Raw genomic sequence first — 20,351 nt, forward strand, 5'->3', positions numbered from 1 at the left:
ATGGATCAGATTTATCACGAGGCACTCAAGGTAGTTGTCGCGTGTGATGATATGACCAGATTGACAGATCCTGGCGAGCCCGCAGTCCCACCGGTGGTACGTAATACACAGGACCCTCTGCCTGTCCAGCGTCGTACTTGACGTTCGCGTATCGAGGGTTTGCCGCTTCACCATTCCACACCTCCTGTTGCTGATACGCCTATTGTAGTCCCTCCCATGCCCCCCCGTCCCGCCGGGATGTATTATTCCTCTGGTTTTCCAGCAGGTCCTTCTCAGCAGTATTGGTGGCCCCCGCCATTTTCTGGTGCACAGCTTGGGTTTCATCCAGCACAGTATCCATCCTGGCCGACTGCGCCACCTATGGGTCAGTATGGGTTTCCATCTCAGCCGTTTCTCATGTATGCAGGCGGTAGCAGTTCACAGCCTACGCAGGGCTTAGACTCATTCACAGAGTACTACAGGCCAACTGCTGATCCACAGGATCCATCAGTTGCACATGCTCAGCCAGATGATTCTGACCCGGTGATTGCCACTCCCACTGTGTACTCGACGAGTTTCTTGCAGTCACCACATTCACAGCCATTCAGGGATTTTTCTGCTCAGGATTTGGCCGAGGCTATGGGGGAGGCGACTGATGACCCCCACGTTGTTGCTGCTGGTGGCGATGATCCTGGTCACCACACTGACATGTACGGTCTAATAACGAAACCGACTATTTTTTACCGTCGCGATGAGTACGTACATTATACGACTCTTGCACTTCAAATCTTATCCTTTGCGCGTCATAAGAAGTTACGAAATGTGTCGCAGCTTTACGTTGATTGTCCATATATAGGCGCCACATGACTTTGGCGAAGCGATTACCTCTCGCAAGCTCCTTGCGGGCTTCCTGTCCGTGCTCTAAAAAATATGCCACCAGTCTACTGTAAGTTATACGCACAAGTGAGGTAATTGGAAGGTTTCGCGCCCCTTTTAGAACTTTATTAACACACTCTGACATATTTTTTGTCATGTGGCCAAACCTTCTTCCTTGTTCATCGTAATAGATGCTCCACTTCTCTTTCAGGATGCGATCAATCCAAGCAGCTATTTCAGGGCTTGTTTCTTTAAACTTCTCTAAACCAGCATCAAAGTCCAAGCGCGATGTTGTATATCCTACACATAGCACACACAAAAATTACTATCGGTGGTCCATTATACGAATCAGACCAATTGAAAACATACCTAACTTCTTCAACTGCTTCTTCAACATGACATTCTTGAACCTGTGATGAAAATTACTGGCCACATGACGAAGGCAATACACATGATATGCATGTGGTGTAGATAATCCTAGATCAGCATTGTTGACTGCAGACAAGATTCCCGCATGCCGATCATAAATCAGACAGATTCCGTGTTTTTGCGTAACATGTATTCGAATAAGTGCTAAGAACCACGACCAGTTGTCAGTATTCTCCGCAGACACGATAGCGAATGCAATTGGAAGAATGTAATTGTTGCCATCAACTGCTGTAGCAATCATTAGGTTCCCACGATATTTTCCATATAGATGGGTTCCATCGATCAGGATTATTGGCTTGCAAAAATTGAATGATTCACAACACTGTTTAAATGTCCAAAACACCCTTCTGAAAATCTTGTGAGCTTGGTCTAGGAAACCATCAATGAAATGGTCATGCAAATCTAGCTTATATGCAGATCCGGGAGAAAAACACAACATGTAATCCAGCCACCTAGGTAAGAACGCATACGACTCGTCCCAGTCACCAAATACTTTCACAATAGCCTTTTGCTTTGCCTTCCATGCATTTCTATACGATATATGGAATCCAAGGCTAGTAGCGATCCTTTCTTGGATAAGCCCAATTTTGACACTGGGCTCCTCTCTTATCATTTCTGTTTATGTGGTCAAACAACACTGTATTAGTCAACAAGAGACAAAGTTTTTATAAATTTAATAGCTATAATTGTACGCACCTAAGATCAATGAACAAATGAGATTTGAGTCCAACTGCTTGTGATCTTGGGTAAGAGACTGACTAAAACATGTGTGTTCGTTGTTCCATATGCCTATCGCCCATTCGCTGCCACCTTTTATTTGGTATGCTCTCATCCTCATTGGACAACCCGCGTTATGATTTTGACAAACCATAATCAACCTTTTTGTATCATTTTTCAGAACGACTGTTGTGCGATGATTTGCCATACAATATTGTTTAATTGCCATCTGTACATCTTGCTTAGTGTCAAACAATAGGTCCTTATATAGCTCGTCGCCAATATGCCAGTTCGGTATTTGTGCTCCATTCATTTCATCCAATTCTTGATCTGGATATTCCCAATTAACATTCGTGAAATGGCTAATTCCAGACCAAAATGGTACATTATCATTTCCTGCATAATAACATATCCAAAACCCCAATATTAATGTCGTTTTATTTTGATATTAGATATTTTATTATAAAGCATTAATTCTTACGTACCTGCAACAGGAGGATCTTGCATTCCGACAATGCTGGCGATGGAATTGGTTGTTCAACTGCAGTAGACGGACAATAATCAAAATCACCATCGACATCTGTATCCGATGACTCGCTATCTGGAACAAGACCTTCATCACGCTCTTCCTCGAAACTATCTGTATGCCAAGATGGATCGTACATGTCGTTGGCTGGAACCGCTTCATAAAAAATTTCTTGAGTTGGTGGCGCAAGCGTTGGGGAAGCGACCTCAACTTCCGGATTAACCATTGGCACCATGTTTATGTCGATGATGTCAGTGCATGGATTGCTCAGTTGACTGCTGGATTGTCCACCGTAGTTGACTTCTGCATACAATTCAATAAATCTTGACTCGTCGTGTTCAGAAGTGCTTGCATCTACTACTAACGTTACATCTTCATCGTCGACAATTTCCACACCAACCCATTGCACGGGGTTACCCGAGGCACATCTAGCGGTCAACCGAGCAAGAGTTTGACCACGTTGTAATCTCAACTTCTTATATATTAACTTCTTCAACTCGTGAAGATTGCATCTTGGGCTCATGCGAAACATTTTTGCATCACCTTCAAACACTTGCCCGTTTGGACCAAAGTATTTTCTCCCATTATAATAAACAATGGCTATTAAATCATTCCTACCCTCACTCATCCTACAAAAATAGAAAAAAACTAAGAAGATTCAACAACAACACAAAAGTAGTAAACCTTAACATAAAAGGAAAATTTTCGTAGTGGTGGTTCACACCCGAAATGGACTTATTTATAGCTCTTAATTCACTATGGGGGGTAGCAAATTAATGCTCATAATTCGCTATGCCCCCTCGCGAATTAGTGGGGAGATGACACTTGGCAGATATAACGTATTTCGCTATGACTCATACCAAAAATAGCCACATAATTCGCTATGTAGTACAGTGAATCATGTGGGAAGTGACACGTGGCCTGACTTTGAGTTGACATGATCTGACCCTTCTGATACATAATTTGCTACACAGGGTAGCGAATTATGTGTCCAACAAGGATGTGACACGTGTCCAAAAGGTGACTGACCAGGCTAACCTTTTGTCCACGTATTTCGCTACACTGTGTAGTGAACGTGGACCAGTGGGGAGGTGACACATCAGCAGGCCTAATTCGCTACACTGTGTAGCGAATTAGCCTTCGTGGTAGTTTGGGAATTTTTACTATGCGCTTGGCATTCTGGTAAATTTTATGATGAACAGTGGCAAAATGGTCACTGTTCCTACCCACTGTAGGCCAACTTGCATTATCGTAGGGCAAGATAGGCCAAGAACTTATTTGCTACAATTTATTAACTTTACTCATATTTTATTAGGTTATTCAAGTTAACTCTTGTAACTTAAGTGATTTTGATACTTTTGATTATTTTTTCAACATGAAAGTTTATATTAGGGAAAGACATATTTTCTTTTAAAGCCAGGGAAGATCATCAATCTCAATCAGAGTTTATGACAACATTATATATCACTATAAAAAAAAGCTTGTAATCTATCCCAAATCACAATTAACATGGGTGAAAAGTTCGACCAAATGCGCCAATCATTATTGATACACTTCTGATAATTTTTGAAATATATACATATGGGAAATAATCTTCTAGAATATCTTTCATCTGTTTCGTCTTTGTATATAAAGTTACAGAAAAATATTTCTGCAGTTACTGCAGATAAGTTATCTGCATTTACTCCTAAAACGATGTTGTTTTGGTGTTGAAATATTAAAAAATTATAATTATAAAATCTATTATAACCCTGAAATAACTTAAAATTACAAAAATACTTTGATTTTTGCCTCAAAACGACGTCATTTTGGGCTCAATGCAGATAACTTATCTGCATTTACTGCAGAAAAAATGAACCAATAAAGTTATTTTCTAATTCTTTTTCCAATTATAATATCCTTGTTACTTTTGCTAATTTTTGATTTAAATTTAAAACCTAAGACAACAGTTCACTTGAAATCTCATTGCCTGTTCTAAGTAAAATTGAAATTCTTTTTCAATTTCAGTGTTACCTTGAAGGAGATCATTGATGGAATCTTTAAGGCTAATCATGTTTAGCCTTGATTGAATGATTGCATTTTAGGGTCAGAGTATGATAATTGTCATTTCGTTTGACATGAAATTAATTTCATATATGTGTGAACTTATTTATTTACTCGAATTATAGGGATATTTAGAGACTTGACTCTCTCCAAACAAGTAATTAGGGTCATGGAATAAAAAAAATTATTACGAATTGATGTGACGTAATAGCTAAATTAATAATAGAAGATTATAGTAATGAAGGATTTTAATTTCTTTTAAAAATGCTTATGTTAGATGAATTTTTGAACTTACTCTTTTTTTTGGTACATGAAAGAAAGTTTATATTAGGTGAAGGCACGACCCAAACAAGGTAACGGAAGACCACAAATCTTGTTGAGGATTTAAGTTGGAATTATATATCATTTTTAAAAATTGAACCCAAATTAGGTAGAAAATTTGACGAGGTGTGTCAACTCTTATTAGCTTGAACTCCACTCATTATCTATTTGGTTTCTAATTGCATGATAAGCTTTAACAAAGTTAATATTTAATTTTTTTATGTTTAGAAAGTATAGTTCATAATTATGTAAAGAAGACCCTTATTTTCAAGTTGGTCAATCCGCGTTGCATGAAGGTGAAGCAAAAAGTTGTCTCATTTTGGGGTTGGTGGTAATATTGGTAATTTTTTTTATTAACAAAAAATGAGTATTGTCTAAATTTTGAGTCTGAAATTGAGGCTTTTTGACCATTTTAAAGTCGTTGACCTAAAAAATTTCAGTAAAGATATGAAATTATATTAATTTGTTACACATATTTCTTTTTTTTTATTTCGATAATATTATATCAAACGCTTACCGTTAAATCAAAAGTTATTTGTGTTACTCATCATCATTGTTTGATTTAACTCCGATCCATACTTGGTCTTACCAACTCAAGAATTTTGTTTCACCAACAATCCCCCAACAACTACTTTTCTCAAAGTGTCATCCCTGAAATCAAACCTATGAGTTTGACTCTTATATCATCAACTCAAGTATTACATCGAATGCTTATTACTTGACCAAAATCTATAACTATTAACGGAGACACAACTCTTTGTACTAATTCTTATCAAACTTAACGTCATAGTTCACTACTACAAAACAACCTTTTTGCGACGAACATTTTCCATCACAAAACAGGTATTTCAAAGTCGTATTTTTTGCCTCAAATTGCGATGGAAAAACCAGTAGCAAAATTTTCGTCACAAATTTGCAACGGAAATATGGTGATTAAATAAAATATGCAACGAAATGATGGAAAAAAAGCATTGCAAAATTGCATAAAAAAATATGTGACAATTTATGAAAAATATCATCGCAAATTTGTACCATAGTGATGCAGCTCATGAGTCTCATTTGGTGACTCGAATACGAGCATGACTCTCAAAGCAATGGACAATTCATATAGTATACACTTATAAAGAAGGAAACTTTCGTACAGACTAGCTGGCGAATCTCCCTTTGGTGAATCTGACTAAAAATTTGAAAATACCATCGCAATGTGCAACAAAATGATAACGACCATCGCAATCAACTCCAAAATTTGCGACGAAATGTTTAAAAAATTCCCTCGCAAATTTGTGAATATGTAAAAAATATTTAAATTCATTTATTTTTCGAAGTTAAATTTTAGCAAGGACCACAACTGTACTCAACCAACATGAAAATGATAAAAAAAATAAAATCAGACAACATAACAAAAATATTCGAGACTTGAGAGTAACATTCAAAAATAAAAGAATCAATAAGAAGTGCCTAACACTGCCTTTTCCAAGCAATCATCTAGTCATCACTGTCATCAATCCACTAGATTTAATTAAGAACAATCAAATCAAACACAAACACACTATCACATCAACCTTACATCCCAGAGTTAAATCTCCCAATTCAACCAAAACAACACAAGGCAATATCCTTATTGTTCAAAGTAGCACTAAACCCAAACCAAGAAACCCCAAATTTTGATTTGAAAGAAAAAAAGAGAATAGAAATTGGGGAATACCTCAACACGGGAAAAGATAATAGCAAGGTAATTGTTGAAGTTGGTGTATCTCACTCGACGAGATTGGCCTGAAAAATCTACAAAAACTTAAGTAATAAAATGGTTCTTGGATCTTAAGTAAATAAAATGAAAAACATCAACTTACCTTTTTTGATGAGGAAGTTACTTATCAATACTGACGAGAATAACCATCGTGAACTGTCTCCGTCGCCTTCATCGTTATTAGAGCTGGAAGTGTAACGCCCGACAAGAAAAATTTTCGGGAGGTCACCCATCCCAGAATTACTACATGTCAAACACACTTAACTATGAAGTTCTTCCGTTATGGGCTACTAAAAAGTAGATGAATCTTGTTAGTATAGGTAGTACCAATTATTTCTTATAAGTTATCATCAACTATGCTGTCCTATACCAGCACAGTCTCTAAAATCTCTCTCTTTCGGGTGTTGATTCGATTCATTCATGTACCCCCGCCGCTGGAAGCCTGCCAGGAGCCGTTCCTTGTCTGTGCCCTTGCGAACCATGCCCTTGCGCTCCGACGATCACTCCCTGCCATTGTCAGCGCCTGAGATGTTACATGCCCACCAACTTTCGCCTGGTTCGTCCTCGAGCCACACCGTAGTGGAAGAAAGGTCCTGCTCTGATACAATTTGTAACGCCCGACCACTTGCAAGAATCAATGACTAACCCCACACACTAACACGGGACTTTTCAGTGTGCTTTGTCCTAACTCGCACACTTCCTGGGGAATTTTTCCAAGAGGTCATCCATCCCAGAATTACTGCAAGTCAAGCACGCTTAACTATGTAGTTCTTCCGTTATAGTCTACCGAAAAGTAGATGCATTTTGTTAGTATAGGTAGTACAAATTAATTCTTATAAGCTATCCTTAACTATATTATCCTATACCAGTACAGTATCTGGAATCCCTCTCTTTCGGATGTTAATTCGATTCATTCATGTACCTCATCCGCTGAAAGACTGCCAGGAGCCGCTCCTTGTCTATGCCCTTGCGCACCGGCGATCACTCCCCGCCCTCGTTAGCACCCAGGATGTTATAAGAGGATTATGTGGAGGTGATTCTATCAAGGACGTACTGCATGTGGACTTCGTCAGTGTTCTTGACGCTATCATCGTTAGGGTCCTCTAATTCGACAAAGAAGAAGGGAATGAAAGGGGAGAGTTCGTCGGCGGGATGGTTCCGCGGTCGGCTTTTTCGGCGTTGGAGGACTTCACGAATGACAGAGGAGATGCGATGAAAATGAAAATAGTGGAAGTAGACTGATTTTGGAAAAAATTGAAATTGACATTGTGCAGCCGCATAAGGAATGATGAAAATGGTAAAGTGAAATGATGAAAGAGAAACAATGAGTAATAGTTTCTCACAAAATGGAGTTGAAAACTGAAAGTGAAAGGAGATGAAACTAAAATGAGAGAACTGAAATTGGCAAAGTTAATTTTTTTACTCTAACTTACATTTTGAGACAATATCAAATTATGTCCCAATCATATCATTAGTGCTAATAAATACTCCCAATGACCAGTTGACCGAGTCAAATATGTTGCAGTATCCATCGCAATTTGCGACGGATATAAGGCCCATCGCAAAATTGCACAATATTTTTGAATTTCAAATTTTTGCTAATTTTCTTTTTCTAACTTCTACATAAAATATTTGTCGCAATTTCGACGGATAAATGGCCAATGTTAAAATTGTGCAGTATTTTTAATTTCAACTTTTTGAAATTCAGCTAATTTTATTTTTCAAATTACGACGGAAAATATCCATCGCAAATTGCCAATATTTTGAATTTAATTTTTTAAAAATTCCCTAACTTTCTTTTTAAATATGGGACGAACAATTTCGTCGCAAATTGAGATGGAACGAGTAAAATCATCATAAATGGTGACGAGAAGAGGAAATCTATTGCAAATATAAAAAATAAAATTAGGAAAATTTATAAAATTTGAAATTCATACCACACAAAACAAGTTTGACTTAAGGTACAAAGGACAGAATAAGTACAATAATTGATGAGGATGTTGATTTGGTGAAGACCTACCATGAAATACCTGATGAAGAAGTTTCTCTTGAAATAATCTCAACTTTAGTTACTTTGTATAAAATTGATGATTCTTGAAATGATAATGTATAAAGCGATTAGTATAGCTGACAATTGCTGAGAAGATTAACCTTGAGTTTGATGATGATTTGGCATATATATTTAATTATTACAATCCTTTAAATTTTATTCTTCATATCCATATTATGAATGATTATAATAGATTGGATGAAGTTTGATTGGAACTATTCGACGAATTGAATGTTATCATTTGATGCAAGTTTTCTCTCTAGGTGTGCGACCGATTTGCCTGTCGTAAAAAATTTTGTTGCAATAACCTGTTGCAAGTTTTGTATTTTTGCGATATAACTAATTTCCATCGCAATTTGTGACAGCACAACGACAGAATATTCGTCTAATTTTTAGCGACCAAAATTTTGACATATTTCCATCGCAATTGTTGTATGATCGCAATTTTCGTCAGAATTTGTGATGGTTTAGTTTCCATCACAATTTGCGACGGTTTAGTTTAAATTGTCGTGCAATTTCAACATTTTCTTGTAATGATTTGATATGATTCTGAGTCTCTGACCGACATTAAGCCTTGGCATGATTGAATATTAGCCTGACCAATAAATAATAATATATTATGAAAGGAAAAATAAAACTTTCACCTTCATATAAATTGCATTGAATTTTCTTAATGAAAGATTTTGTTATTTTTCTGTATCTTATATGAATCTATTATTCAATTGTCAACTTCACTTGTTAATTACCCCGATTATCAAAAGGTATAGCTGCATAGGAACATATACTATTTAATTTCTATTTTACATATTAAATGAAGGGGTATTTGTCTTTTATGTTACGGGAATACCAAATTATTCTCCTGCTAAGACATTAGAGTGTGGGGTTCATCTACAATTAAAAAACAAAAACAAAAAAGTTGAATAGTGGATTTTGGTGTGTCGGCAGGAAGGAATAGTTTTTTACGGTAACAGTAGAAAATCATCCCCAAAAATGAAATATCTAATTTCAAGTTTAAACAAAATATTTGTTCTTTAATATACACTACGACAGCTTCTCTTCCTTTTCCCTATTTTGTATCAAACGAAGCTCATAATGCATGTAACAACTAATTAAAATTTTCTGCAATATTATAGTTTCTGTTTTCATACAAATATTTTTATCTTATTTAAAGTTTTTGCGATATATGTGTATTGAGGGTTGATAATGAATATTTTATTGCACTTATTTATCACTCTTGATTAGTATTTTAGGAGTATTTGAAATGAAAATAATGGTCTTTTAGGTTAAATTAGATTTCTGGTTGTTTATTGGGTTTATTTTATTTTCGTCATTAATTTCCAACTTTACGTTATTTTAGTATTTTGATCATATCTCACTCCACAGGTGTCTGATTGACTCCGTTTTTGTTGCGTTTTAAATATAACTCAGAGGGCTACAAATTCTATGAAGACAATAAAGCCCAATTAGGACAAGAAGATGATCAAAATCAGATCCCAAGTCAAAAACGAGTTGCTGGAATTTTAATAATTTAAATTTGTAATTAGAACCCAATTTCGTTGAGGCCCAAAGCCATTGTTTTAGTTCTGATTTTTTTTATTTTATTATTGTGAGCCGAAATTAGTTGAACCCTATTCCGGTCGTGATGTGGGTTAAAAAGATTCGTTTAGGAAACTTGTTGGCAGTCTTTGTTTGAGAGTTTGTACGATCGACAAATTGTCTCTGGAGATTAATTCAATTTATGTTCTTCTTCTTCTTCTTTTTAATTTTTGAATTATGTTTATCTTAGCCATGCTAGTCTAAGCACCTTTTGATCAACCTAAGGGTAATGGATTCCATGGATTAGTCTTGAGAATCTACGTTCTCTTTTAAATCAGATTTGTTTCTCTTCCAAACTCAGATTGATATCCTGCGACTGTGGATATTCAATCTGAGATTCGCGATTGCGATTATGGAAAGAGATTAATCATCGGATTTGATGATTAGATTGATTAACCCTATGACCTTAAGTCAAATGGGCTAATACTCTGCGATTGTATGAGTAAAAGCACAGTATTTGATCAAACGCTAAGCGATCGCTCATAGAAAGTTCTCAATTGAAAACAAGGATTCTGATTCAATTGAGATCAATCATGATTCTGATATCTTTTTATCCGGAGAAAGACATCCTGGGAATCCTAACCTTAGGTTAGTTATTTTAATTACGAATTTTAATTTCAATTTTTACGTTCTGTTTTAATTCTTATTCAAAGAGAACAAAAATCCCCTTTTTATTTCTATTTTAATTTGTGATTTTAATCATTGTGATTTCCTTGAGAGATGACTCAAGTTTGCCTTATATTATGAATTTTTTTAAAAACATGATTTTTTTTATTTACGCGAGTACGACAGCTCGTGTCAAGGGTGTAATGTACAAATATAATTTGCCAAATTTGAAAAATAAAAAATAGGTGTTGTCAAGTGTTAACATCTCAAGGCTGGCAGGGGCATGGAGTGATCTCTGGTGCAAAAGTGGCACAGACAATGAGAAGTTCATGCTAAATCTTACACCTGTAGTGTACATGAATGAATCGAATCAACACCCAAAGAGAGGGATTCCAGAGACTGTGCTGGTATGAGACGGTATAGTTGGGGATAATTTATAAGAATTAATTCGTACTACCTATACTAATAAGATGCATCTACTTTTTGGTATCCCAGAATTGAAGAACTCCATAGTTGAGCGTGCTTGACTTGGAGCAATTTTGGGATGGGTGACCTATTAGAAAGCTCTTCCATAAAGTGTGTGAGTGAAGACAAAGTACGCTGGAAAATCTCGTGTTAGTTTATAAGGACAACTATTGATTCTTGCAAAGGCGTTACAAGAATCCTTTGCATCTTTACCCCCAAAAAGGTCTTCACATTCAATCTTATGTAATTCCTCAAGCAAATATAGTTGAATTTGAAATTGATCTACCATGATATTAATTTGGTACCTCATAGAAAACCAAGAAATATAATAATACAACCATACAGGCATCTTTTTCGTATTGCATACGACTCTACTATGGTATGGGGTATGGAATATCTTTTTACCTTCCATCGAAAAAATAAAAAATATATTGACTCTCTCAGATCCTAGACCCATAAATGATTCTATAACCAACCTAAAAAGAAAAGTAATAAGAAGTACAGTAGAAGAGTCCAGATTCCTAACGAACAAATTCAAACTTTATTGAAAAGGATGAGCACTCATCTTAGGGTGGACTTGCTGCTTAGATGCTTTCAGTAGTTATCCACTCCGCACTTTGCTACCCAGCGTTTACCATGGGCATAATAACTGGCACACCAGAGGTGTGTCCTTCCTGGTCCTCTCGTCTAGGGAAAGGTCATCTCAATGTTCTAACGTCCACACCAGATATGGACCAAACTGTCTCACGACGTTCTGAATCTAGCTCACGTACCGCTTTAATGGGCGAACAACTTTATTTCTTATCACTATGGTATTATTTATTACCATAGTTAATAGATAATAGGCTGATTTGAAATTTCATTAAAATCATTGAATCTCATTATTTTATGTATAAGAATTCAATTAAATATCTCTATATATAAGCGGAAGAATCTGTTTATCCCAAGATTTGGTGAGAAGGGGAATATTAATGCGTTCGGGAATAAATAATTGATCTCTATCAAGAGACCCGCTAAAGCCCCGAACCATAGAGTACTTATCACTGGTGCCACAGAGAGATATGTTTTTATATCCCGCATTTTGAATCCTCCTTCTTCAAATTTATTCTTTATTGTAATTTGTAATGCATAATTACATATAGTAATATAATTTGATGACTATTTTGTTAATAATTGTTTGTATTTGTTGGCAGGATTATCAATTCAAACGGAAATGTACTTGACATGTACAATGATTCGTTAGATATTTCTTTTAACAAAGATAAAAAGATTTATTTCTGTCCGAGCATTCTCTAAAAATATCTTTCTGTTTTATTTAAGGGGAATTTCCTATTTATTTTTATTTTAAAAAAAATCTTGTCTTATTATCATTTTTATTATTATAAGAATTTTCTTCATTCTTCATTCTAAGTTCTATTATGATTATAGTATATTCTATATAATCTTTTATGTAATATATAGTAATTAGAAAATCTTCATAAAGTGTTTTTTTATTTAATTATATTAATATTTTTCTATTTCACTATAATTATGAGTTTTATTAATAAAATATTTTTATTATTTAGTGTTTTATTTTTCATATTCTTTCTCAATATTTTGTATATTATTCATATTATACCTCGTCTATTTTATTTTTTAATTCAATATTTTTTTTTCTTTTTTTAGTATTTTCTATAATATTTTTCTTTTTTATATTCTATTCTATATTTTAGGATATGAAACTAAAAAGAAAAAAATGGCAGGATAATTGATATATATATATATATATATATATCAAAGGAGAAAATTAAAAAAATAAGACAAAGATTCTTTACAATGACACTGGAAACCAATGAAAAGGGATGTAGCGCAGCTTGGTAGCGTGTTTGTTTTGGGTACAAAATGTCACGAGTTCAAATCCTGTCATCCCTACCCCTAAGTATTCGTTATCAGATTGTATGAGCAGTAACAAGGGCGATCTAATTCTTATTACTTTGGCTGGATTATTTGTAACTGCATATTTACAATATCGGCGTGGTGATCAATTGGACTTTTGATTAATTAACATTTTTGTTGTGTATTGACCTCCTATTACTGGATAATGTCCATAAATTTCACGATAGGTACATAAAGATTCGTAATGAACTTCAATAGGAACTTCTCTTGAGGAACGAACCCTTTGATCTAGTCGCTATCAAAACCACAAAGGACTGTCGAGATTTATTCTTTTATGTTGAAAAGCTCCAATTGCGTCATAAGAATTATAAAAAGTGAAATAAAATAAATTAACAAAACAAAATTTAAAAGAAAAACTATCGGAAACAGATAACAAAATCAAGAATAATTAATAATAACTAAAGATAATTTAAAAAATATAATTAAATAAGGACAAATATATCCAATCTAAAGTTTACATAGTTGTTACTAATATTGAAATCAAACTAATTCCAAGCAACTACAAGTTGTTACTAATAGTTGTTACAGACTTGGCAAGTATACCAGTTGTACAAATAACAAAGTGTGAAAAGAATATCAGTTCCACGAGAATTAGTATTCCAATCACTAATTTGCTATTTTTCTTAAGTTGGATGAATCTAAATATTAAAATTAGTTGTGCAAATAAAATTAAGAACAAAATCTATAATGTAAAGACTAAACAATAGTTATCCAATAATGACAGCTTAATTGGTGCAAGGGAGCTGAGTGAGCGGAGAAGGACCTCGGTTCGATCCCCACCAATGTCATCTTGGGGAGGGGCATAAAACCTTAATCATTGACCCGCCTCGGCTCGGGATTAGTCACATAGCCAACTCAAATAGTCGAAGCTTGTGGGGATACCCGGGGAGCTTAGTCGCCTTAAAATGATAATTAGGGTTGGTATCTAAAAAAAAGACTATTCCATTGAAATTTTGAAAATGAACGTTTAAATATCCATAAAAAAACAAGTAAATAGATCTGAAACATATAAAATGCAGTTAATCCTGCTGCAGAAAAAGTTATTTTTGCGAAAACTGGTGAATACAACCAACTATCATTAAGAATCTCAACAATAGTTACGAAGGATGAGTGGTTAAGGTTTCCGCTTACCCCAAATTTCATTTGTGTAACTAAATTTAAATTCAAAATCAATTCCCCTTCGGTATCACCAATCAATTCGACACAATTAATTATCACTAAATTTCTTGGTATCCTAACTATTTACTATCTTTTGTAAAAATTGATGTCTTAACATCTCTTAGAAGGGCCTAAGCATTACAAATAGATAATTATCAAGATTGCATATTTTCATATGTCTATTCCTAAAATCATACAAAATATGGTGAAATTATCATATTCAATTTATATACTAATATTTCTATTGTCATGTATAATCTTAATATCAATCCATAAGGGGGAAACTCATGAAAGGCATTACATGTAAAATAATTCAATCAATATTGAAAGGAAATATTGTATTAAAAAGATAAATCAAGTCACATCAAGATCCAATTTAGTTCCATCTAACACTAATACAAGAAAAATAGAAAGCCATAAAAGAAAGAAAAAGAAGTGAAAGATTAAGAAAAAAACTCCATTAGAATCATTAAGGAAGAAAGTTGATCTTAATGTTTTTACATGTTGATCGCACATTTTCCCTCTTCACTCATAAAGAGTTGAGTTGTGCTCACTCTCCAAGAACCCAGCTCTTGTCTCCTTGGCTAAAAGATGACTTGGAAAATTATAAAAGTCACATTTAAAAAGACGTTAGAGCCTAGGAGTTGGCTGTTGAGCGCTGTTCTGGACGAACACTAATGGATATTCTATAATATCTTGTGTGTTCCCTTTATGGAGTTTTTCCCTTTATATACACATGTTATAACTGGCATTTACCATAAAAGTGAATAATTACTTGTTATTCACTATTGAGATTATGGTAGGACCCTTTTGAGACCACTAACGCTTGGGTCCCACACATATTCTTGGCTCCTATTCTTGGCTACTATTCTAGGTTCTAGGTTAGAGTGCCCGTACCTTATCACAATATCCTGACTCGGATGTAAATTATATTTGGACTTGCCTAAGCCCACATGACCAACCCGGAACAAGCGCCAAGACACTCAAATCGCAAAGTGAAAACTTGGAATTTTTTCCTAGGCGTCTAGCGTTGTGCTTCTGAGGGGGGGTTTGGTACGCGGGATTTTGATGGATTCTCGAAAAACTGAATTTTTCTAAATTTTAAATTTTCAGATATTATTGTAAACTGAATGCAAAAATCATATTTTTAAAAATCAAGATTCTCGGACAAATAAAAATTTCTCCTGTACCAAACGCCCCCTGAGAGCAATCCTGATTCTAGTGCATCGAGTGCCTAGGCGTTGAGTAACGGGCGCTTAGACACCCGTCAATTCAAAATCAATTATTATTATTATTTTTATTTAAACACTTAGGCTCTAACTTACAAACCTCAAGTGCTAGACTTCGTGAATGAGATGTCATTTATTTATGTAGTAATCACAATATTTGTAACTCCATTTTTTCAAGTTGTTTAAAATTTCAAAAAATATTAAAAATAATTTATTTAAATATATAAAAAGGTATTTAATAAAAATTCATATTATGATTTTACATTCAAAACAACATTGATGAGTGGTATCAATCTACTTACTTCAAGAAAGACCTATATAGAAAATATGAATAATACACATAGTAGTAAAGAAAATATCTTTAGTAAAAGTTCTCGTTCTTTTAGCTAAAAGGAGTAATCTAAAAATAGTGAATTCCTCAATGTAACATTATCATTGTAGGCACTGAAAATTTCTTAAATTGAGTGGGACATATGCCCCTGATACACCCTTCTTCGTCAGTCCAATGAACATGAGGATGCATGAGTCTTGACACTTCTCAAGATCACATTGTTATTCAAAATTCATATATTTGAAAATATTGAGTTTGTTAAACAAAAAAAAGAAAAAAGGATTTGTTTCATTGTATTCTGGTTTATTTTGTTCGTGAAAATGTTTTACAAAATAGTTAATGAAATATGTGGTTTTTATAAAAATAACTCATATATTCATATATGTTCTTTAAATTTGATTCTAAAAAATATATATATATAATTTTTAAAACTTTTATTACAAAATAGGCTTTGTCAAACAAGTTTTTTTTTCTGAAAATAAAAAAAAATTACTTTTCGAAACATATTTCAAACAGGTTCAAAATTTCTTCCGAATTCTTACATTTTTTATTACAAATATTTATTTATTTTCCAATTTTTATCTCTACCATTTTTCCAACGCATCTAGAGCACATATTGATTTTTGTGAGGTTGTACGTAATATTTTTATGTGAAGAAAACATTTTCTTATATGTGAAGTTAGATCACAGACATTAATCTTAAAATTAGTTACGATGGAGACATTTTTTCCATGAGTCTCCCGGAGAGGCGGAGAGGCGAGAGTTTAATTATATGTTTATAGATCGAGAATCACGCTTTTGGATGAAAGTTTAAATATGATGGAGGTATATTATATTCAAGATATACTTAATTAGGATCTTACCTTTTATTTAAATACACATTAAAAAGTGTACCAATACGTTCCTTTCAACTTATGGACCGCTAAGGTTTACTTTCTGACATCATCAAGCAATTGTAAAACCACTCCATTAAGTACTGGTTAAAACATTGGTAATTGATGTGCCAAAAAAAAAAAAAAGCACTGGTAACTAAAATATTTTTTTAAGGTTAAAGTTCATTACACAATAAATTTCTTATTAAAGAAATTGTATATATTTTTTATTTTGTTATACATATAAAAAGAAATGGCGCGCACAGGAACTATACATAAATTAATGAATGTTTGCATAAATTTTAAATAAAGAAATTAAAAAAATATATAAAATATGAAATGTGAATATATATAATATCTGAAAAACTTATATTGATTGGAATTTAAAAAATTATATTTAATTATTAATTAAAAAATAAAGTTAATAATTATAATAGTTAACAACGTTATTTTTAAATTTATGACCGATCTGATTCACTGCAGCTTAACCGGAAACAGACTGAACCAAATCAAATTAACTGAAATTATTTTCTACTCTAATCTTCTTAATTCAATTCATATATTTTATCAAATTACTCGAGCCAATTATATCAAGCCATTTTAACATTTGTACACGTTATTAAGTTATAAGTTTAGGTAAGCAGAGAATGTCTATGTTCATTTTTGTCCTGAGATATTTTGAGTTAATGATAGTTATTTCTTTAATGTTCAGTTCAATTCAATACATACAAATTCAATTTTTGCTTCCCAGGCAGTGGTGATTGTTTTGTCTTTTCCGGTAAAAAAATTAGAAGAAAACCAGATTAACTAAAAATTGGTAATGGATTCATTGCAATCCGATCTTGTTAATTCATGAACCAAGACTCATTCATTGTGTGTGTGTAATTTCTAATTCTAAACAATTAATAAGCGTTTAAAAATAAAACGACATCCGCTATCCCTGGAACTCCGTCACCCACGCCATATCCCTTTTATCTCTTTCCGTAATATATAATAATTAAAAGTTATTTATTGGTCCAAGAAGATTCGATATATAATATTATAGGGTTTGGTGTTTGTCATTTTAAATGACATAAGTTATGTCATTTTAAGAGAGATAGACACGGAAAAACAGAAATCATGGGAGAGAGAAAGTGGGTGGTTTTTTTTAATTTAAAATTCAAATTTTCTATGTCTGTATCTCTCTTAAAATAACATAACTTTCTGTTATTTAAAATGTCAAACACTTTTTCTAATATTATATAAATATAACCTTCCCTGAATGGAACTAAAACTCGACCATACCGACCCCAACACAATACGAAGACGGTTGGTTTCTATTTGACTCATCAACGTCATGAGAATGGTGAAATTAAAGCAAACAGAGAAAAAAAGAAAAGCGTGTGACAAGTCACAACTCACGACGCGGCCTCTACCACATATCCCCTCCCCCAGTTTGCACTACTCTCATTATGCCCGTTACTGAATCTCACACTTTATTATGCTCTCACTTACTTTTCTTCTTTTTCAGTAAATAGCCATAAAAGTTTTTTTTTTCTTAATTAATCAAATTTTAATTAGTGTTTCACGTGAGTTTGTCTTGTCTTCCTTGGCAATTACTAACCATAGAAATTCATTTACAGTTGTGGTCCAAACTCACGTGTGAACAAAGAAAAGTTGTTACATAAAATTTCTTGTGTAACGAGTGGAAATAAATGAAAGAAGAAATTGACTCATGGTTCACTTTTTCTTTTGTGTCTTTTTTGCTCATTCGAGACACGGTGAGATGAATATGTATTTGGATTGACTTGTGAGCAGCAAAGCAAATAAATGTTTTTTGGCATCCTATTAATGATACTGCATATATTTTTTATTTTAATAATAAATTGTGCAAATAATATATTTACTTTAATTTGGTAAAAGAAAATTCAAGGAATAGGACATTCTTCCTATTTAAATTATAAAAATAATATATATATATATAATTAATGAAGTTTAGAAAAAAGGAGTGTCCCGTAGAGGAGAAGCATGGTCGGGATAATGTTGAACGTGATATATTTAATAAGATTGATGATAAAGATATAATACAATATTTTCAAGGAATGTAGAATCGAAAAATGTTTTTGTAATCGTTCTATTGTAATAGCTTAGTTAACTCTTGATTACTATTTTTTTATGTTAAGTTGAAGATTTTTTTCTTTTCTTGCTTATATTCTTTTATTTTTTAATGCATTTAAAACTCTTTAAAAAAAATATAAGATGCTGCCCCTAAACCCAGTGGCGGACTCAGAAAAATTTGTTTATGTCTGCATAATTAGTGGCGGCCCCCCGATTTTTTTTTTTTTTTTAAAGAAAGTTTAAATCAATACTTGAACCCGCTCATAATCTAGTTGCTTCTATAACAAGCTGTTGGCAATAATTTGACCAATTATTTTCCCCCTAAATCTTATCAATTCTCCAAAACAAATATAAGAATATACTTCAGTACATCCATGCATCATCATTCTATTTTACAGTGGTGAATAAAAAAGTCAACACTACATGTACAGAAGGCAAGCAAAATCGCAGTGAAAGCCTCGTCTCTAGATATTAACTTATTTGAGAATGTCAGACCTGCAATCAATCATCTCTTTTTATAAAAATGAAAAAGAAAACAAAGGATGAAGAGAGCATAAGAATGGGTACGTGACAGAAAAGGAAGAATAAGTTTCTGTTGCTACGTTGTTTTAATCATCTCCGTACGTTGCTAACTAATATAATAATAAATATATTTTTTGGTCCCTAACAAAAAATTCGATCCTCACTTTAGTCCAATATAAAAAAAAATTAGTCACCTGGTCCCTATGAAATTCAAAGTAGAACCATTTTGGTCTTTTTGAGGGACTAATGTAGGTCTTTTTTGAATTTGTGAGGGACCACGATTTTAACTAAATTGATCCTCTTGAAATTTTGTAGGAACCTCGAGACTATTTTTTTTTTTATAAGGAACTAAAATGGGAACCATGTTTTTTGTTAAAGACTTAAAAAGGTATTTACTCATAATATATATGTATTGAACCAAGAAACAATTAAGGACCTACAAAAAAAAAAAAAAAAACTAAAATGAAATTTTTTATGTCCGTCCGCCACTGCCCAAACTCCCGCCATTAAGTGTGCTAACATAAATAAATTTTTTTGGATCCGTCGATATATTAAATTTTTTTGGATTCGTCGATATATATATGCTGTATTCATGCCTTCAAAAAAAATATGAAAAATATATATATCTAAAAAAAGAAAGAAATAAATATGAAATAAATTATAATATAAAAATAAAATAAGAATATATATATATATATATATATATATATATATATATATATATATATATATATATAAGGGCTTTAGATTCATCATGCAACACAACTATATTTTTTTTTCCTACAAAGAAAAGATAAGTTAAATAATAATAAAAAAAGTTGAAAAAGCACACTATTCAATAACTTTACTTTA

The sequence above is a fragment of the Gastrolobium bilobum genome, unplaced genomic scaffold, assembly GCF_033153095.1.
Source record: "Gastrolobium bilobum isolate Gb01-03AN ecotype WA unplaced genomic scaffold, APGP_CSIRO_Gbil_v1 utg1266, whole genome shotgun sequence".
In the NCBI taxonomy this organism is placed as follows: domain Eukaryota; kingdom Viridiplantae; phylum Streptophyta; class Magnoliopsida; order Fabales; family Fabaceae; genus Gastrolobium; species Gastrolobium bilobum.